The 22,479-nt window shown below is 45.4% G+C and overlaps 3 long non-coding RNA genes across 3 annotated transcripts; 1 reads left to right on the top strand and 2 right to left on the bottom strand.

Moving 5' to 3' along the window:
• Positions 1 to 848: 848 nt before the first annotated feature.
• On the bottom strand, positions 849 to 3,309 carry LOC124658040. Its single transcript, XR_006988980.1, has 3 exons — positions 3,162 to 3,309; positions 3,004 to 3,084; positions 849 to 1,238 (listed from the first exon to the last, which is right to left on the bottom strand). It is a non-coding gene; the product is annotated as an uncharacterized LOC124658040 (long non-coding RNA).
• A 10-nt stretch (positions 3,310 to 3,319) lies between these two features.
• LOC124658041 lies at positions 3,320 to 7,583 on the bottom strand. Its single transcript, XR_006988981.1, has 4 exons — positions 7,098 to 7,583; positions 4,354 to 4,506; positions 3,844 to 3,993; positions 3,320 to 3,512 (listed from the first exon to the last, which is right to left on the bottom strand). It is a non-coding gene; the product is annotated as an uncharacterized LOC124658041 (long non-coding RNA).
• A 6,043-nt stretch (positions 7,584 to 13,626) lies between these two features.
• Positions 13,627 to 14,446, top strand: LOC124651859. Its single transcript, XR_006987518.1, has 3 exons — positions 13,627 to 13,739; positions 13,814 to 13,889; positions 14,186 to 14,446. It is a non-coding gene; the product is annotated as an uncharacterized LOC124651859 (long non-coding RNA).
• The last annotated feature ends 8,033 nt before the right edge of the window (positions 14,447 to 22,479 follow it).

Genomic DNA, 22,479 nt, shown 5'->3' with positions numbered 1-22,479 from the left:
TAATATGTGAATATCCCAATGAAGGAAAGTTCGGTAATGGGCTGCACATGAAAGGTAAGAAAAATAAGAACACTAGTGTAAGTATAATGCCAAAAGTACAGCATGTCGAATAATAAAATACCTATGGTGCTTCTGAAATCACACGAACAAGTGCATTTATTATCAGGGTCCCACAATGTGATGATGCTTCCATCGCCTATGAAGGCTGCAACTATCATAGGTTTCTTCCAGCTAAATTTTAATTGTTCAACACATCATCTGCATCATTTCATAAGAACAAATAAATGAAATGATCGCTCTCTAAATCATGATTATACAGGTCAACGGTAAATACAATCATAACCATCCTACATAAACATCCTAAATTTCAATCATTAATGCACCTCCAAAACATCCCGTTCAAGACACTTGTAGCTGAAAGTGTTATAAAAATATAGTGCTGACCAATTTGTTACAACATAATAATCTGGTGCTATAGCTAGGAATTATCTTTGAGCTTCAGGTTGCAACCAAAAAAGTTAATGGACGGTCATAACCCAACTCAAGCCAATGACCAATGGATTGATGGTCACGACACTACTACATCAGCTAGCTAGCTACACGAAAATTAACAGAGTTGAGTGCATGCACATTAGCTTGCTAGTTACTGGATAAACAACATACCCAGCATTGGCACGCATGTATATATATAGGTACCATCAGCTTCAGGCACATCACCGCAAGTGCTACGCACTACACTTGCTAACCACATATCTTAACATCCAAGATAACAGCCAGGTTTCTCCCTTCATAACTAAATTACACTCGGAAAAATACCAAAAAAAAAATCAATCAGCAAAGAACAATCATTTGTGACATAACAGCCAAATTTCTCCCTTCATAACAACCATTTCTATGTGCATGATTTGTCCATCAACTACAACTTGGGTACACCAAAATAAAGGAGATCAACATTCCGTCAAGATGCATGTTGATTACAACAAATGCTACTGCACATTAGAAGGAACTACAATATTACAAGAACCGCAAAAATTTAACGGTAGTGAGAAACAAAGCGTTGCAAAATGCAAAGGAAGGCAGGGAGAAAAGGAAGGAAGTGTAGCTTATTTCCCAGGTGCAATCTGCACAGAAGTGGAGCAACACTTTCCGCACCGATCTTGATCATGACATTGGAGTCCTTGACTTGACCCCTTGCAGCCACGAGATATACAATATAATTAACTCATGTATATACTCACCTAGGTAGGTCATGCAAAGAAATGAAGGATGTCAGTTGTATAGCAAGTAAAATATGATCACAAGGTTGACACTGAATATGATTATTTATGATGAATTAGCATCGCACCAAAGACAAGGCTTTGTTTAAAACGGAGCACTTCTAGTTTATTTTAACATATCACTATATCAGGGGCAACATAAACAACCATGAATTCAAAGGGGAACAAGGCTTGAACAAGGACAGCTACAGTAATCATATTCATGTAGCCCTTGAAGATGGGGCCAAACGTATCTAAATGGTAATACTGAGCCTACTTAAGGAGAGTTATAGTCGTGCAACAAGTAATAGCAGATCGAACAAGGATGCACCAGATCATTTTAATGTGCCTACAGTTGGCATGGCTAAGCAACTTGATGCTTCTACAAATCAAAGATTCAGAGCTCCATAATTGGGTTGTCCAATACAGGAAGCATAATAAGTAGTAACAAATGTAAAACATTCATCATGAGCTACTCCCTCCGTTCAGATTAAACTGACACGCGTGGTGTAGAGGGATTAGCTTGTGTAAGTGCGAGTGGTGCGTCGATTAAACATGTACAGACGGGGAGTACATGCCATTTTCAAACAAGGTGGCATCGTATAGTTTTACACCTTCTGCACAAAGGGTTTTGAACTCTGAGATAGAGACATCTAATATGTCAATGTCCCAATGAAGAAAAGTTTGGGAATGGGTTGCACATGAAAGGTAAGAAAAATCAGAACACTAGTGTTAGTATAATGGCAAAAGTACAGCATGGGGAATAATAAAATCCCGATAGTGCTTCTGCAATCACAACAAGTGGATTATTATCAGGGTCCAACAATGTGATGACCCTTCAATCACCTGTGAAGGCTGCAACTGTCATAGGTTTCTTCCAACAAAATTTTAGTTGTTCTACACATCATCTACATCATTTGCCAAAAATAATAAATGAAATGACCGCTCTCTAAATCATTATTACATAGGTCAACAGTAAATACAATCATAACCATTTAATATAAACAGATGTTATTTCTTAGAGGAAATCATAGTCAACTCACTTTTATGAGCCAACTCATTGGCATCTCCATCTAGATTGACTTCCCATCGCTTGATTGTAAAGACGAACTTTGGACCCAGACCTATAGGTCAAAATATACTCTGGGAAAGAGGGAGAGAATGAAATAGGGCATCATCCACAAAGCTAACATTGAAGTTGCCCCCAAAAGGAGCTCATGGCCATGTTTTCTCCTGGGACAAAAACAACAGCAGAAAACCCAGCATCACTGTATGGAAGATCAAATATACAAGTGAGAGAATCTAGTAACACTATATATCTATCACTGCCCGACATAATCATGTGCCAACCTGTGACGCTCATAAATGACAGCGGAAAATGAAACCTCTCCAGCACGAGACCCATGGTCCCAAAACTTAAGTGTAGTAAGGCCACCCCATTCCATCCTTCGCTCGGACAAGATCCTTGGCCCAGCTCCATGCTCTTGACGACACCCTCTCCTTGCTCTGAACAGCGGTACTGGCTGACATTGATGACCTACCTCCCTGCACATGGCAATCAAGTCAATAGAGCAAAACAGAGCAAGAACTTACCTCCCTACATATCATCTGCATCATTTGCCATGCAAAAATAATAAATGAAATGACCGCTCTCTAAATCATTATTACATAGGTCAACAGTAAATACAATCATAACCATTTAATATAAACAGATGTTATTGCTTAGAGGAAATCATAGTCAACTCACTTTTATGAGCCAACTGATTGGCATCTCCATCCAGATTGACTTCCCATCGCTTGATTCTAAAGACGAACTTTGGATCCACACCTATAGGTCAAAATATACTCAGGGAAAGGAGAGAATGAAATAGGGCATCATCCACAAAGCTAATAAGAAATGCACACCTTGAAGTTCCGCCAAAAGGAGCTCACAGCCATGTTTTCTCCTGGGCAAAAAGCACCAGCAGAAATCCCAGCATCACTGTATGGAAGATCAAATATACAAGTGACAGAACATAGTAACGCTATATATCTATCACTGCCCGAAATAATCATGTGCGAAACTGTGAGGCTCATAAATGGCATTGGAAAATGAAACTGTGCAGCACGAGACCCATGGTTCCAAAACTTTGGCGTAGTAAGGCCACCTCATTCAATCCTGCCTTTGGACAAGCTCCTTGGCCATCTCCATGCTTTAGATGACACCCTCTCCTTGCTATGGACTGCGGTACACGCTGACATTGATGAGCTACCGCCCTGCACATGGCAATCAAGTCAACAGAGCAAAACTGAGCAAAGAACTTACTGAACTGCAACAATTACAAAACCAAAATAACCAAGACCAGTGTCTACTGCAAAAGACATATCAAGGCATGCCGATAAAGAGTAACCAAGGAATATAGCATCGTTTTTCTCTGGAAATCATTCCAGCAAAACAGTACAGCAAGGACTACATATTCACACGTTCATCATCACCACAGATCAACACCTTTACATTGCCGCAAGGTAGTAAAAAAACCATTCCTATGCAAACGAACATTGTGTTATCAAGGAAATTAGAGAAACTGAGGGAGAGAGAAAGAGAGACCTTCTGATGGGTGACACAGTGCTGTAGGAGAGGTCGCAGTCAAACAAGGCAGGGGCAGCAAGCTGCAGTGAGCACCAGCAGGAGCTCCCGTGGACAGTGCCGCCACAACAGCACCCCCCAAGGGGATGAACACAGGAAAAGGAAAATGACCTGATCAAAATCAAATCAAAGCATGAGTAACAAGTTACATTTACAGGAATACATACTAGAATATTAAAAAAAAACATGGCAAGCGCATCATGGTAATTATTGAGTGTTATAGTGATAAGAATATCCCCTAAGAAATCTGCATGATAGATGATACTGCTTCCTTCCACTTGCTTCCCACATCCAAGTGTGTATCCAAAAATATCAGAATATAAGCAAGTGAGAAATTGAGAAACACACAGTTAATTAATTAATCTATCTACAGAATCAGACTCGAAGTAGGTAGTAAAAAACCATTTGTATGCAAATGAACATTGAGTTGTCAAGGAAATTAGAGAAACTGAGGGAGAGAGAAAGAGAGACCTTCTGATGGGTGACACGGTGCTGTAGGAGAGGTCGCAGTCAAACAAGGCAGGGGCAGCAAGCCGCAGTGAGCACCAGCAGTAGCTCCCGTGGACAGTGCCGCCACCACAGCACCCCCAGAGGTGTTTTGCAACACAGGAAAATGACAGTGACCTGATCAAAATCAAATCAAAGCATGAGTAACAAGTTACTTTTACAGGAATACATACTAGAATATTTAAAAAAACATGGCAAGCGCATCATGGTAATTATCGAGTGTTATAGCGGGAATAATATCCCCTAAGAAATCTGCATGATAGATGATACTTCTTCCATCCACTTGCTTCCCATATCCAAGTGTGTATCCAAAAATATCAGAATATAAGCAAGTGAGAAATCAAGGAGCACACAGTTAATTAATCTAGCTACAGAATCAGACTCAAAGTAGTAGCAGTAGAACAAGTATTTAATATGAGCTAACAATATACAAGACATGCACCTAACTAGGACAAATAAATGTGGAGCCCGATTCATTCGTTTGTCTGTCTGTCACCCTCATACACAACACAGTCCAAGGAAAATGAAAAGGAGCGGGGCCATTTATCTGAACCGTGCACCCATCGCATGGCTTCCTGGGGATATGGGCCATCCCTGGCATGTGCGAGCAGGATGGCAGATTAATGAGACTCCCTAGTGATGGGCGGCGAGCTTGAAATCCTGTTGGGCCTGATACATTTGAGGCTCTAACCCATGAAACAACTACATATTCAGATTATGTCTCTATATATAAGGCGAGCTTGAAATCCCGTTGAACCTCGTAGATCACTGTTGCTGATACCTTTGAGGCTCTTGACCCATGAAACAGCTACATATTCAGATTATGTCTCTATATATGTCCCTGTTCGGCCTGTGACTCGACCAAAAATGAAAAAATAAATCAGCCCATGACTATTAGGCTCCTGCCTTGACAATTGATTTTTAGCACGAATATGTCTGTATTATTGCCGAAAATGAATGCGCAAAATTAATCAAGCTCTTGGCACAAGTGTGTTCGTGCTTCATCTCCTAAGAGCATCTCAGATGTTGTATTTTTGGGTGCTGCTTTTTGGTTTTAAGGCATCACTTTTTTTGTTTTGGGAATGAAACGAAGAGCAGCTATTCCAGATGCCTAAAAACAAAGGCAGCGATTTTGATACCTTATTTTTGGGCACCAGAAAAAAATTCAGAAACACATTGACACGTGTTCAGAAAAGTTGAAAAACACATCAACATTAACGGCAACCCAGATCCAGAATTGGTGAAGCTTGACCTTATTGCCGGAGATTGCTGCTGCGGCAACGCTCACCACCGGCATAGCAACCGGTTTCGGGGTACGGTGGTCCGTCCCTCGTACCGGATTCGATGAACCGAATATGGATTCAGAAACGCCCCGCGATTCAGTCAAAATCGCAGCGGATTCACGTTTCCTCTGCCCGGGATCGTCCCAGGTTTGACGACTGGAGAAAAACAGTGAGACAGAAGTTCCCCTTCCCCAAATCGTATTAACTCCCGAGCCAGAGTCCCAACCCGCTGTATCTTTTCCTCTCCCATTCGACTCCTCGTTTCCCTTCACCATCTCCAATTCTTCATCAATGGAGCCAGCAGGAATCCCAGGATTCCTTTTATTTCTTCTCCCATCCTCTATAAGTGTACTCCCATCCCATGGATTTCTTGGAGGACAGCCACAGAGAGATAGAAAGATTTGATGGGAATTGGGATTTCGAGTCTGTTTTCTTCCATGAATTTGATGATTTGATCTTAATCTTTCAAAACTTCTATCATATATAAGCTGCAGACTTCATCTGAATATCGTTTTTGGGTTAGTTGTATCAACTAGGATAGGTTCATATTTCCCGTACCACATTACCGTACCGGGTTCACCGTACCGAAACAACTCGGTTCGCGTCCCCGACGTATAAGATTCGATCTAGAGATGTTTCCTTTTTTTCATCCGATTCACGTCCCCCATTTTCGTCCCCTGTACCCTCCGTACCAGAAACATGGCAGCTATGGCTCCAACCATCAGAGCTTGACAATTAGGGAGAGCCACCCCATACTGTACCAATCTTGTCAACGGAGATTGACGCCCTACTCGAAATTATGTCATAAAGCCAACACCTAAACCTATTCACACTACGGTGGCCGGAGCCTCGCCTCAGCCACTCTCTGGCGGCATCGCCACCATAGATGACCTTGGTCCAGCCCGGATCTGGGGAGAACTCGCCCAACTACTGTAGCAGCATAGAGAGGAAATGAGAGCCAGTCCCTTCCTTTGTATATCTGCCTTTAGCTTTGTAGCTGCCTCAAAAATCTCTTCAACTACTCAGCCTAGTTGAATATGGCAAGGGAACTAGGGTCGATTAGTACCGGACATAAGTCAATACTTGAATAGTCATTTTTGGTTCAGTTTGATGGAGACCAAAGCCGGACATAAACAGGGAACAGTGGCGAGCCACAAGCCCAGATAGTCAGTGGTGGGTGCCCCATGAGCCCAGACAGTAAGAGACAAATAAAAAGATAAATCAATCCCTATGCAAAAGCGCCTATGCTTAGCACATAATTAGCGGATACAGTTGTACTAATGTGGCGCACAATGCTAACCATCTGTCGTGCGTGGAGCGACTTCTTGTATCTCTAGATTGTACGGACGACGGCAATATGGGTGTGCACTGAGCAGGTGCTCGAGCACACTTTTCAACGAAAAGTGGAGGAATCGAGATAGAGACCTTCTGATTGGGCGACATGGAGGCCGGCAGGAGCTCCGTTGGACGGTGGCTGCGCCAGGAGGAGTTCTGGTGGACAGCAGCAGCACCAGAACGCCAACACCACCAGAACAGTAACATAACCTGCGGAAAATCGAATCAATCCAGACGTAACATAAAAGGGTTTGACACAGTTACTTAGTTAATCTAGTTACGAAATCAGATGCAAAGCCTGTCATATGGGAAATGCAAAATTTTAGGATTCCTACTATATCTATCATCTGTGTGCGCTCGTATTACCTTGGATGATTAATAAATAAGAAACATGTATGCCTCCTCGTAGTCAAACCAATGTGAATTGGTACAAAGTAGCAGTTGCAGTACATGTACAAGAGCTCGTATGAACCTACGAACTGCTGGTTGTTCCCAGGATTAAAAATTGTAGTGCAACAAATGAAAAATCGTTATTTTTTACACTCGCCTGTCAAGATCGACTCGATTCTACTTGACTCGTTCTAAGTGATGGGGAAAGGGACTGAGTACGTCACCTGCGAGGCCTTGCTGCTGCTTCGCGGGCCTGTTGGCGTTGTGGAGAGAAGGCGGGGAAGGGGATCTCAGCCGCGCGTGGCGCGCGACGCGGTGATGCGAGCTTGACGTGGACTCTGTGGACTTCCGTCGCCGGGATGCCGGAAAATCCGGGCTGCGACGGCACGCGGCAGCTGGCGACCGCCGGCGGCAGGAAGAAGGACGCCGTGCGGATGGCTCGCCGCAGCATCCTGGCGTCCCCGGCCGCGCGCGCGACGCAGCCAGGCGAGCTCGACCGAGCGCCGCGGGAGGATGCGCGCGCGCCCCGGCGAGCAAGCCCGCCGCGACGCCGCCGGCGTGTGGTCGTGGCCGCCTCTATCTCTCGTTCTGGGAGGGTTTGGTTGGGTGGGAGAGAAATGGTTTGGCTGCTGCGTGTGTTGGATAGCTTAAACGGCGCAGATTATTTCTTCTCCACAATAAAGGTGAGAACATAAAATAGGAGTACATCAATCGACAATTGATTCGGTCGATGCCTTAATTATTTCTTCGCTTGTTAGCGAGGCATCACGTACTAGTTGTTGATTGCTCGATGCCTTAATGCATTCACCCAGCCAACTACTCATGGCATCGAGATAAGTTAAACACTCTGCGTTTATTAAATTGGAACCTAGGGAGTAGAAGAAAGAAGCTCAAGAGCTAGCCAAGATAACCAAAGAAAATCAACTAGCACTAGCTACCTCTGGATTTCTTCAATGAGCTGAACAAACTTCTTTTTAATTATTGTGTGATGGACACCAATGTCGAACTAGCCAGGGATAGATGGAAATTTGGTTTCTATTTTGGGTAACATATTATTTGTTGTTCCCCGTGGGGAGTACCCTTGGAGAATGGGTCACATTTTTACACCATCCGCAGTTGTGCTACCAAGGTTGTTTGTCTCTAGTCGGCGGGTGGGATGGTGTCGAGGCAACGTCCAAGGGTTGTTTTTCATGTCGATGGAGGACGTGGATTGCGGCGTGGCTACAACCCAATGAGGTGGGTTTGTGGCTCGATATGTTGTTGATTGTGATCCAACACGCCAAGGGTGGTGCTTGCAACCACTACTAGAAAAATCCCTATAGGCCCCGAGATACCGCTAGCCCGCCAAAAAAGTGGCCCGTTGACACTATATTACCGCAAGTGCACCAAATTTATGGGCGCCAGCGGTAACCAATATACCACCCGCGGTCAGAACTTTTGGTGCACCGAGGGTAAGGGTCGCCCAGGTCCCAGGCAAGCTAGAGCCATGCCCTCCACTTACCGTAGGCGCACCACTATAGTGGGCCGCCGGTGGTATATTAGTTACCACCGGTGCCCCACTAAATGATACAATTTTGAAAATAAAATCCTTCGAGATGACCATATGTTATGTGTTCTAGTTGTTAGGAAAATTAACAAACATAAATTTTAACATATTATACAAAAAGGCATAATGTTTCGGTAAAATGGCTCTCGGGGTTGCATATGACCTCCGATTTCAACGGTCGTAGGACATTTACCGATTTTCACAATCATAAAGATAAAAAACAGAGTTTTCTCATCTTTTAGATTTTGTTGCGAAAAAAATTAAAAAAGTGGGTACTTACCGCTGACATGCCACCATAGTCGTGCGCTGGCGGTAACCTTCCTATAAATTCAAAACTAGTCGGCGACCTCTTCTCTCCTTTCTCACTTCCTCCCCATCCTCCTCATCTTCACCTTTTCCCTCCTCCTTCTTCTCCGGCGAACACCTCCTTGACCTCCCTCCGGAGACCACCTCCTCAACCTCCCTATGGCGATCACCTCCTTGACCTCCCACCGGCGAGCTACTCTTGGCAACCACCTCCTTGACCTCCCTCCGTCTAGCTACTCCCGATCGCCTCCTCCTTCGACCTCCCTCCGGCAAGCTACAACTGGCGGCCACCTCCTCAACTGCACTCCCTCCAACAACCCTCCAAAGAGACGGCCACTGCAACGAACGACTAGATCTAGATCTAGATCTGCATCGCTTTTTTTGAATTATGGTAAAAATACCGCCGGCACATCACGATGGTGCGTTGGCGATAAATCATCTTACCACTGGCGGACCAGGATGGTGCACCAGCGATAAGCCTTTACCACATGTGTGTTGCCACTGGCGAGCGACGTTGTGCCGGCGGTAACCTTTTTTTGTCTGTCGATGATAAGCTTTTTCCTAATAGTGGATGTCTGTAAGGTGAGTTAATGTGGGAGTCACATAGAGCTACATGAGTCATGCAACTTGTTGGGGAGTGGATTTCCCTATCCTCGCCACCATCATATTCATATAATGGGACCCCATGCAAGTGTGGGTGCATTTTCGATCCTTAATAGCACGCAAAACGCGGTTTCATACTCTATGTCCAAAATATTCATGTAAAATAGTCATGTTTGTGAAACAAAGAGTTGTTCAATGGCTTTTCTTTTTCACAACACCCTAATATAAGTAAAATAGGCCCCCATGCGCGTGTGTGTGGTGGGTGTGTGTATCATTCCATGTGCATTCTTAGAGGAAACCCAGTTAGGTGGATCTTATGTCATGTACTCCCTATTTTTTTTGGGTGCACAGTGGTGATTTTCTTGGTTTTCCCCATAGTTTTAAATAGCCGGCTATAGCCCGTTATAGCATTTCCCGCATGGTGTGACTAACTGCATTAGCCCGCTAAAAGGTGTCAAAGTTCTTAAATAGCCAGCTATATAGTTGGCTATTTAAAACATTAGTTTCCCCTAAGAAAGAACCATCTAGTGCAATTGAATTTGTCCAAGAGAACAACTCGTCCTGTACGTGGTAGACTTATATATACTGTTGCAACACGATGGCGAAGCTAACATAGGCCGTCTTCTTCCATGGCTCGTTGTGCGGAAGATCAGAATACTTCTCTGTACACATAGGGTCCGTGTTTGGCTTTCACGACAACGTGCACGATGGTACCTATGGTGACCTTCGGTGAGCGGAGGACAAGATTGTTTAGTTGCTGGTTTTACTCAAACTAATATTTAGCCTATATGTCACTTAAAAAGAAAGAAGAGAACTGATCTTCAGAAAACCAAAACTGATCCCGGGTGCATATGCACCCGGTATGTATAAAACATATTTCAAAAACATAAAAAATTTAGGAAAAAAAATTAGCATGTAGAGGGACATGTTCTATGTGTGCACGTAAAGTATCACATAAAACCGACAATTTTTATACCCTGTGTAAAAAAGACAAATAATGCCTCGAGAAATAGACTATTTTAGCACCAAAAATTTGTCTTTTTTGCACAGGGTACAAAACATCTTGATTTTTGCTGAGACAACTTTGTGAGCATGTAACATGTCAAGGTATACATGCGGCATTTTTATTTATATTTTTTTGACATTTGTAAATATATTTAATATGTATTTCAAATAAAGGGTGCATATGCACCCGGGTGCAGAAACACCCTGTCCACTGATCTTGAGTGTCTTAGATCGGTGGGCATGCCACATATATATACTAGTAACATGTAGGCATTCTTAGCGTTGCATGGCATGGTGGAGTGGAGACATGCTAGCTAGTACTACATGGCTAGCTACGTAAGCAGAGTTTCAGAGCCATTGTACTAGGCTCCTTCATATTTTTCTTGAACTTTGCCTCGCTCGCGTGATGTGTGTAGCTAATGTAGCAAAGGCCGAGTCCCAATAGGAGCTGTATTATTGGTTTTTTATTTATTTAGATAAAGGTGTCAACTTGGTTTGAATCATCACATGTTGTAGTTGATCCGTATGTATGTACATATGCAAATGAAGCTAGCTACGAGAGGGTGCATCAATCCATTAGTTGAATACTTGAATAGAACAAGCGCCAAATCAAACTAAAATGGAGATACTTAGTAGAGAGCTTGTCACGGAAGGAATTTATATTACTCCATCTATTTTAAAAATAGTTGTTTCAACTCTTTTTAGATACGGATGTATCTAAATCTACGATGTGTCTACTACATACATCCGTATCTAGATTAAACTAAAACACCTATTTTTAGATGGAGGTAGTATATCCGTTCACAAAAATATGTCTCAACTTTGTTAAAATATACATATATGCATATTTTAACAAAATTTAGGACAAAATGAGGGAGTACAATTTTTAGAGCCAACCACCAATCACACCTACTCATCCTATCTCTGTCCGGCCAATCATAAAACACGCTTGTTTCACTTAAACTATTTTGAAGGGAAACCACCATTTATATTAGCTTCAACAAATTTAGAAATACAGAAGCGCCCTCTAGCGGATTAACTAGCCACACTTGGCGGCCTAGAACATCTAGCACTATGCTTCTGGCTAGACAATGAGCTTCTTTATTGGAGATCCTATGCGCATGACAAACCCTCATATTATCAAAGGCTATCAACGAGTGTTTTATTTATGTTATCACATGCGCATAGACCCCCTTCGTCCCTGTGCCGATGTTCCAAACCTAAGATAAGCACCGTGGTCACGCCTGCGGCCATGTTCAACTGCACCACGAACTGGCCCTCCGTGATACCCATCTCGTCGATCGCCAATGCTTCAGGAGGCGGGAGCGCCATTTCCATGAGCACCATCGGCAAAGGAGGAGGAGCAGACGACCGCGATGCTTGCTAATGTGGCGACGACGGATTGGGGTAACTGAAATGAAGGTGGAACAAAGATAGAGGATGGATGCCGGCCGCTAGGCAACGAATACCATTCAGGGAGAGGCCAATGGTGCGACCATGACTTGTTCAGGATTTTTTGATTGATTTTTGCCACGGGTGCACCTGATAGGTTGGTAGTAGGTGGAGTACAAAAGACAAGGGGAAAAGAAGAGCTTAGAGAACGAACCAACAGAGATGATGAACTGTCGGTTGACAGCCGAGGCTGTTTGACGGGTTTAAGTGGCTTGCAGGAAATCGTGAAAACTAGGCGGAAATTAAGGGGCAAACTCTTAGTTCCGTTTAATCAAGCCGACAGAAGTGGCAAGGCAGCGAACAGCCGTGGACGTGTCCACTTACAGATCGTGTTAGCGTTTGGGTGGGTGGAGAAGATGGGCGGTGGTGCTCCATTGTGCCAGGGTTTTTTGTGGATGGGGGCGGGAGAAATCCCCGTCAGCTTGTCTGGCCCTGACGTGGTGCCGCCGATGCGTGGCACCATTCCTTCCTAGAGGGTGGTGATGGATTCCCATGTCCACTATACCCTACGTACCGCTTGGTACGAGCGCTTCGGAGTATTTGGAGCTTGGTGGGTTGATGACGGAGGGCGCAACGGTTGCGGGTTGCCGACGGCGCTTCGCCATTTCCGTCATTTTCTTTTCCTTTTGGACATGTATGTGATATTGCCCTTAGTGTTTTCTTGTTATCAGACTTGTATCGTTGTGGTTGCTATATTAATATAGCGGGATGAAAGTCTGTTTCGAAGATAATCACTTGTCACCCAAACTCGCCACTCATTGACATCACATGTTTGTTTCACTTAATTAGAAGCGCCAAAACGAAAAAGTAGAGAGGGCCCGCCACAAGAATTTAATTTCAGACGAAATATTTACTTTGGCCCAAAATCACGCCTTCATACCTCTCGTCTTTTCCCCTCCCACTCACCAGCCGAGCGCCCCTCTTCCTCACCTCCACCCACAGCCGCCGGCCACCACGTATCCTCACCTGCGCTGCCGGCCGGCCACCCCAGCCATCTTCCGTCGCCGGCACCAGACCTCTCCTACCACCTCCTCCTCCCAGTTCTCTCCCGAGACCCCCTCCGTCCCTATCCTCGCGTCGGATTCCAGCTTCGGCGCTCCATACCCGCCGCCTGCCGGTCAACCTCGACCTCGCCACCGTTCGGCGAAGCTCCCCCGTGCCGAATCCCCCGCGACGCGCCTCCAATCGACCCTCAATTGGGCCGCCACGAAACACTAGGTCGCCGGCCGGCGTCGAGGACGACGCAGGCCAGGCCACGCGCGGCACCGCTACCCCTGGTCTCCCGCTTCCCCGACGTCTTCCTCGTTGCTCCGTCCCCGAGCCCGCACCCTTCACCACCTGCTCCTCGCGCCTGGAGGCTATGGCCGCGCGGGAAGATTCCCGCTGCCTCGCCGGCTCCGGGACGTCGACAGCCGCAACTGCTGTTGAAGGTATGAGCTGCGGCCTAACCCGCCTCCCCCATCCCGCTTCTCCTCGTTTGAAAAATCGTACCTTTCTTGTGCAGGCAGCCGGAGGAGAGAAGCGGGATGTGCTGCTGATGGTGGCCACCGTCCGCTGGTTGCAGTGGTATGATGGCGCAGGTGAGGCCAACTCGTTGATCTGCTGTAGGGGTTTGTAGCTCCAGGAAATTGCTTTGGGAGAAGAAATTGCATTTGCTTGTCACGTTTTGGTTGCACATATATGCAAATCAGTGCTATGTGAACCTTGCGTACATGTCCAGTTTGAGAAATTGAGAAAGGACATTTAGTCTGCTTCTGATTAGTATATTAATCCTGCATTTTTCTGGTGTTAGCGAGCTGTCCTTAACTGCACCTAAGTAGTTAGCTAAACCGCCGATTGAGTGTTAGCTGAAACATTATTTTGCTTTCTTGTGCAGGCAGCTGAAGGAGCTAGGCGGGATGTACTGTTGATGGTCTCCGCCGTCTGCTGATGCACTGTTAGGACGCCGCAGCCCGCAGGTCAGGCCAATTCCTTGAGCTGCAGGAAATTTTTTTGGGGGGAGAAGAATTGCACATGGTTTCCACGTTTGGTTGCACATCACTCCTATTTGCATGCTTCTATTTTAGTGCTGGTCTGAAGCCTGCAAGTGGATGCTTGGTTTGGTTTGATTGCGTAGCCTTCTAATATGTTTGGCGAACTAGGGAATCAAGCAATAAGTTGTGCATTATGGTAGTCCTGGATTATATTTTCTTCTCTAGTCGCTGGGTACTAGGAGGTGCAGTATAGAACTACTTTTTGTCTTATCAGCTTGCAATGATTAAACTTGTATGTGTCCTGGTCTTATTGTCTCCTGGTTGTGATGCAAACTGATTATACTTGTGCTAAAAAGTATGGTTATCTGTCAACAATGAAACCAGGTTTCCCTTCTAATACTTGAACAATAGCTTAATTGTGGTCAGTTTGAATGCTTTGTGGTCTCTGATATGTTACTCGCCTTTATTAAATTCATGCTCTTTTGATTGTGCGGTGCAATACTGTTGTGGTAGTCTTGTGTAATTGATCATGTAGTATCTGTACTAGCTTGTAGATATTGCGGTCCGTCGGTGCCATGTGGATTTAAGTAAAAACTGTCTTCTGAATTTAGTTTTGCTAAATATTTTCTCTGTTGCTAACCATTTTTTTTTGTTCGAGGACAATGAGGAGAACTAAAGGACAGAGGTGGCCTTGTTTTTTGACTCCATGTTGTGTTTAGGTAAGATTTTGGTTCCTCTCAATGTTCTGGACATTGGCTCGATGGCCCTTATCTGAATTATGGTGATGATGATGATCCTGTCACCTTGGAGATGCTTATTTTCCAAGTTCATGTTTAAGTTACTGTGAACTTTATGTTGACTGCTGCCCGATGTTGTGATGGCCTCGAGTATGTTGATCCAGCGATTTCCAGTTGTTGCTGGCTTTCTTTTACCAAAGCATCAGGCTGTAGTTCTCTAGACTCTGTTGCAAAACCTATGGCTTCTTTCTAATCTTTTAGCTGCGTATGTGTGTGTTTTGATTACTGACAGGTAGGTCATGTTGTGTGATTTTTAGGACTCGTGTATCTCTGATTTGGTTCAAGTATTGCATACATATTGGCATGCAATTTTTGGTTCTAATATTTTTGCTTGCCGGGTCATGAGTCAATGAACGAGTGAAGAGTACAAGTGTGTTTAAACACACTTGCACTCTTTCCCAGGCAGCTTGGAAGAACAAAACATGCTCCTGTTTGGTTTTTAGAGAACACTAGTGTTTGGTTTGGCTAAAGTGGCTTTTATTTAAGTTGCCCAAGCCATTTTCTCACTTGGCTGCTACTATCAATCATCTGATTAGAAGATTTGCTGGTGTTGTGCCACTAACGGGTATCTAAATAAATGCCAATGTTTGCTTTTCTGTTTTAGTTTAGGGCTTGTTGAACTCTGTTTTAGTTTCAAGTAGTACATACATTCTTTGGGTTGCTTCTTGTATTCAAGTGTTTTTGATTGCTGGGTAATGAATGAATCAATGGTACGAGTATGTTTATTAGCGGCTGTTTTTTTTGGGTCTTGTCTAAATAAATGCCAATGTTTGCTTTTCTGACCTGACCATGCTCTGTTCTTGTTCGAGGATAACGAGGACTAAACAAGGACATTGTTGGTTCGTCATTGCTGTGATTTCTTGTGAGCCTCGTTTACATAGTTGATCATCCGGTATGTCTAAATCATTTCTATGGCCTAGTAGCAGTATAATGGTTGTTGTAAAAGTCGAATGAGTTGTATTGAAGCTGTAGGTTTATTCTGGTTGCTTTGCTACCACCAACCAATCAGATAGTAAAAGAAGGATTCGGGTGAATATTTGGGAGATTTCCGGTAGTAGTGCTTGAGCGTGCTGCTGCTGCCAGTTTTAGTTGTGCTTCTCATGCACCTCTTACTGTTCCTGCTGCATGAACCATGGTCTGGATGTTTGAAAAGGGTCAGAGAGGTCATGGCAAAAGCCTGAACAGTGTTTGTTCACGCTGCTGATTGAACTTGAATTGGTTAGTAGCTGAACTAGGCATGGTGCTTTTGTTTCTTATATACTCCCTCCGGAGTTCCGGTGAAGAATGTGTATATCTTTTGGCGCGTGGATTAAGGAGTGATTTTGAGGGAAATACTTGCCAAACTTGCCCCTGAAAATTCTCCCCTTCTACTTAAATATCTCTAGTTTTTGCGCTGAGTCTCCTCGATTATTGGTTCTACCTTGGTTACAGGCTTGAATTGCAGAGCAAGCCCACCCAACACCAGCAACGATTTATAGGCGGACTCATCAGTAATTAACAGCTGGGAATACGAAAGGAAGGAGATGCTGCCTCGTCGTAACTGGAACGCTATTATTGAGGAGCATGCAGACTTAATGAGGTTATCTCGGGGAGATTAGTACTAGCAAATCGCACCTTATAGGGAACGGAGGTAGTATTTAATAGAGCTATATACACCATTAGTCCCACAACTTGTCCTCTACGTGCAAACTAGTCCCACAACTTGCAAAATGTGAATTCATAGTACCACAACTTGTATTGAGGGAGCAAATAGGCCCAAACCAATCGGAAGCTGACACGTGTCATTGTAACTTTCTCAAAAAGACCCCTGCTCATTTTTCTGTGGTACAGTTGACCCTGGCGCTAACTCATCAAGCAGGTCCCACCCGTCAGTTGGAGAAAGAAAAATTAAAATTAAATCTGTGTGGCAGGGGATTTGAACCGACGACTAAGCGCTGCTCCCAAAGCCCCTTTACCATTACAAACAAACGAAGCTATGCTGTATGTTCTTGGACGTCACTTTATTAAACAGGGCTGCTTTTAGATAGCTCTGAACTCACCGCGGACGGGATTTTTTCACGCCAATGCATGCATGGATGAACGTAAGAAAGTAGAGTGCGGCACTCTGTTGTGTATGTACGATGGGTTAAGAGCATGTCGTGCATCTTGTCTCCGAGATCTAAACTTTGCATGTCGTGGTATGTCGCCGCAAATAATATACTCCCTCCGTTCCATTATATAGTGCCTATAATTTTTTGGTACGGAAATTAGCACAAGAGTGTTCTTTACACAAGACCCCCTAGATTAACGATTTGAGATCAGAGTAAAATAAGGAAAATAGGTAACTTCCTAAACTAACATAACAAATCCCACAAATATCTCTGGTTGACTCTCCATGTATGTGCAGCCAGGTTATATTAAGAAAATAAAAACATTATCTTTTTGTACTAAATCTAAGGAATCGTTGGGGTGATGCATTAGGAATCTCAATTAATTATTTCCTTTTTGTATTGATTTTTTTTCACGCATGTCGTGTGGGAGCTGACCGGTAGAGGGGGTAATTGAAAAAGAGTCAAACTACAACCCTATATTCTGAAATAAATACCAAAAATCTATATGCATTATAGAAAGGAACAGAGGCAGTAACTCCTAGCAGTGGATCGCTGGAAACAATCCGCTGGAAACAATCGCTCAGATTGCTTTTGTCTCAAGAGCAGCGTGGTGTTTTCCTCATGCAATATGAAATGCCAGGACTTGCACCCAGGGTCAGTGCGGCGGCAAGCTCCCGGCGGCGCCCAACCCGCGATGGCAGCGCGCGGCGGCGGCCAGCACGACCGGCGACGACCAGCGCGCGGCGGCAACCCAGCACGCGGCGGCCAGCCCGTGGGAGGCCAGGCACCAGCGGCGGCCAGGCAGGGCACGACCGTGCTCCTCCGTTCCTGTTAATTTTGGCCTGAGTTGACTTTCGTTTGCAAAAAATCATGTTTAGCTTATGTTAATTTTGATTTGGACAAAAAAAATCATATTTAGGCAGTTTCTTTCCGCTGTGGGATTCCTGAACCGAACAGAAAACGGAACCATTCCATTCCTGGATTTTTTCTGAACCGAACACGGGGTCGGAATCATCACATGCCGTCGAAATGGAACCATTCCGTTCCATTCCTTCCGGTTCTCAAACCGAACACACCCAGAGGACAAGCAGTCTGAGTGATTGCCTCGACGGTGAGCCACTGCTAGGTTTCTACTTTCCTGTACGTGCTATGGCTTCATGCACACATCGGCGAAGAAAGCCGGTAATGGAAAGTTCAGAACTAAATAAAATCCGAATTTAAGAAATATCGGCCTCAACTGTACCACAAAGCACTGCTGGTTGTTATGGCTATCACGTTACGGCATCAGCATATTGTTTTCGGATCTGGTGTTCGAATCCCTCCATACGCATTTTATTTTAAGTTGTTTCTTGTTCGAACTGACAGGTGGGACCCGCATTGTGAGGCAACGTAAAGGTCAACTGTGCCACAAGAAAAAGAGCAGGGGTCTTTTTGTGAAAGTTACAATGACACGTGTCAGCTTCCGATTGATTTGGGACTTATTTGCTCCCTCAATACAAGTTGTGGTACTATGGATTCACATTTTGCAAGTTGTGGGACTAGTTTGTACATTGAGAACAAGTTGTGGGACTTATGATGTATATAGCTCTATTTAATAAGAAGAAAAGAAGAAGAAATCATAAAACGTTAACCAACGGGGGAAGATTTCCTCATTGGCTATACTTTGTTAGATACAGGTTGCTCTCCAGAGAAATAAATCAAGAATTGTTGCTCGTCACGTCGCTGTAGATGGGGCTGCCGGCGCCGCCTTCATGGAGATCCGTGTGGGGGAGCTGCGATCTGCAACCCAACGAGCTGCAGGTCCACCTCCCCCTTCCGCTCGCTCTTCATGGAGATTTGTCACGTAGAGCGTGTGTGCGGGTTTTGTCTGTCCTGTAGTGCCCCCTCCTAGGACTTCCATTCAGCACGCGCCCGTTCGGAAGAATTCAGGGTTAATTTTACCTTCTGGCCTTATAATGCTTATTTAATTATCTTTTGCTGTGGTTTAGAAATACGCTTTGTCATGCCCAATGTTTGAATAGCACTTCCGCTCGCTCTTCTCGAGGCCGATACGAGCAAACAGCGAACCTCGTATTGGGGTTTGGAGTGAAGTTGCTCTTACATTTAGATGCGTGTATGTAGATAGGGCCAGATTTAAACAAATAGGGTGTATTATTATTATTATTATTAGAGTATTATTATTATTATTATTTCTTAGAAGACATTTGGAAAAATAGGCCATGAGTTTGGTACGTGAGCGCACCTTGTTGTTGTTGATTTGAGCAAAGAGAATGGGATAAAAAACAAAATCTAGATAGCGAGCTAGGTAGGTTGTGGCAGAGTTATTTATATCGTGAGAAAAACAAGAGTTGATGCTAGCAATAAATGTGTGATTTTCTCTGCATGTTGATTGATTGGAACGCATGGATGCAAACCAAACCGAGGAAGAGTACTTCTCTTGTTGCTTAATTAAGCGCATCGACTCGACCGAGAAATAAATCAAGGATTTGCCTCTCCATTCATTTCTTCCATTCCAGTGAAGAAGCGCGGTGAGCAGCAGAATCGAGTCATCGGAAGAATAAAATCTCTTGGCAGGAGACAGCCTGGCGCGTTCGTGTCACACAAACGCGGGCGTGCGTGCTTACGGAAGAGAGAGAGAGAGAGAAAGAATCGCCACCGAGCGGTCAACCCTGGGCGCGCGCGGGGATACATTGTGTTGACTGGACACAGCCTGGCCTCGCTCTCAACGTACGACACCGGCCCGCACAATCACAACCACCACCGCTCCACAATGCCGCGCCGACATCGCCGATCGATCCCCTCACAAGCACCTAAATCGCGATCTGCGACGAGTCATGCCGCCGCCGCGGAGCCTGACAGGTTCAGCGACCTGCCGGACTGCCTGCTCAGCCTCATCCTCTCCCTGTTCAGCGGAGAAGCCAGTGGCGCAGAAGCTTGTGGTGTTTTCTCATGGAGGTAGCGACGGAGGCGGCTGGTGTTGGACGGTTTACCCCGAGGCTGAATACGTTTGTGCTGCACTTTCCTGTTTTCACCGACGGGCTGAATCATAACTTCGGTTTGGGCACGGATAACATCGAAAAAAATAAACAGACCGAGAGGCCGTGACCGCTACAACTACAACCACGACCACAATGTCGCGCCGTCTCCGTCGCCGATCGGTTGACTCGCACGCACAATCTGCCATGGAGACGGAGCATGCCGCCGCCGGCTCCGCCGCGAAGCTGGACAGGCTCAGCGACCTGCCGGACTGCCTGCTCCACTACATCATCTCCCTCTCCTCCATGGGCGCCAGGCGGCTCGTGCAGACCAGCACCCTGTCGCGGCGGTGGCGCCATCTCTGGCGCACCGCACCGTGCCTCGACGTCAGCCCCAACGAGTTCCAGGCAGCCGGCGGCGACGACCACGAGAACTGGGCCAGGTTCAACAACTTCGCGGACAGCCTCGTCCAGCAGCACGGCACTCTCGGCCTCGACCTCCTCCGGATGCGTGTCATCGAGCCTCCCAAGAACCGGGACGGACGCCCGACCGAACCCGACGGCAACAGCTGGGTCCGCCGCTACCTCGCGCGCTACAGCCCCGCCGTGCTCGACATCCACAACCGCTCGCCGGGCGCCCACGTGCCGCTGCGCCCCACCACGAGCGACGACACCACCGTCCTCCGCCGCCTCACCACGCTGCGGCTCACCGGGGTCATGCTCTGCGACGGCTTCGAGCGCCTCCTCGGCGCCGCCGGGTGCCCTCTGCTGGAGCACCTCGAGCTCAGGGACTGCCTCATCGGCTTCGACGAGGTGGTCATGTCTCCCACGCTCAAGACCCTCGTCGTCGACTCTTCCAACATGAGCATGAAGCAAAGCCCTTTCCGCCTGGCGCGCATTGTGGCTCGTGGCCTCGCCTCTCTCCACCTCGTGCTCCTGCGCTGGCAAGTTGACCTGTGGAATTTCGAGATGCCTTCTCTCGTCCAGGCCACGGTTCAAATGAAGAGAGACTGCTACTACAATGAATTCCATCTTCTTTGCAGCCTTCATAATGTGACAAGATTAGAGATATCCAGCTTCCCGCCGCTAGACCTGGTCCGTCTGTGTCTCACTCTCTACACGGGGATTCCTTCTTTACATACCACAAGATCAGACCTGCACATAAACCACGAGCACGGTAAACTTTTTTTTACATCTTGATCTATGTTTTTCAGGTGATGGAAGACTACGATGATAGAGACATGCCAGAGTTTCATAACCTGACGACACTAATTCTGGATGAGTGCGATTTCAACTATGACGAGCCCACGCTCTTGGAGTATTTTCTCCAACACGCTCCCAACTTGGAGAAGCTTACTCTCAAGAACTGCGAGGTACACATCTAGCAATCTACTAGGGTATATCTAAACCTGCATGCATGTGACCACTCTTTATCGTCTTCTATGATACAATTTGAACTAATCATAACAACGCTCATTATTGTTGTCAAATTAAAGCTTCCGCCGAGCTCTGAAAACATGGCGGAATGGGCCATGCCAATGGAAATGTCCAACAAACATTTGAACCTCAAGTTTGTGGAGATCAAACACACTGAAAACGACGACGATGTTTGTCAGCTCATCGACTATTTGATGCGTGTTTCTGTGAACCTCCAAAAAACTGACATTGTGGTGTTGGAAGGTCTAGAGAAGCCATGGTATTATGCTGCATTGGCAGCTCAGGGTTGCCACAGATAGTTCAAACGTCTTGTACTCTGGCATATGCATGCACTCCTTTATTTTTCCTCTTTATTTTTTCCTCCTGAAGTTTCCTGTTATATGAAGAATCTGTTATCCATTAGATTTGGTGGCTATGTGAACAAACTATGAAGGCATCTCCAGCGGGCGACGCATTTTGGACGTCCAAATTTTTTATTTGCGTCGCCTAGTGGACGCGAAAATAACCGTTTATGTCCGCGTGTCCGTTTGCATCTGGGGTGCCTCCAGGGGGCCGGCAGATTTTTTTCTACATCTTTTTTTTCTCTTTTTTCCATTTAAACATAGTTCCAAACATTACATAAACTAACACATAATTTGTCACATGGTTTTACAGAAACTAACATATAGTTAGGCATATGGTTTTACACAAACTAATACATAGTTTGGAACATGGTTTACACAAACTAATACATAGTTTGAACCATGGTTGACACAAATTAAGACATTGCAAAATGAGGAAACCTAACTAGTGTTGGTTCTGTATGTTTGCTGCCAAGAAAGAACACTCTCGGACACACTCAATCACCCAAACTGAAAAATCCAGCTGGTAATTGTAGTCCTGTTGGTCCTTTTGAGGA

This window comes from Lolium rigidum, chromosome 5 (genome assembly GCF_022539505.1).
Source record: "Lolium rigidum isolate FL_2022 chromosome 5, APGP_CSIRO_Lrig_0.1, whole genome shotgun sequence".
NCBI lineage: Eukaryota > Viridiplantae > Streptophyta > Magnoliopsida > Poales > Poaceae > Lolium > Lolium rigidum.
The sequence above is the reverse complement of the archived record's forward strand: the minus strand, read 5'-3'. Positions and strand labels throughout refer to the sequence as shown.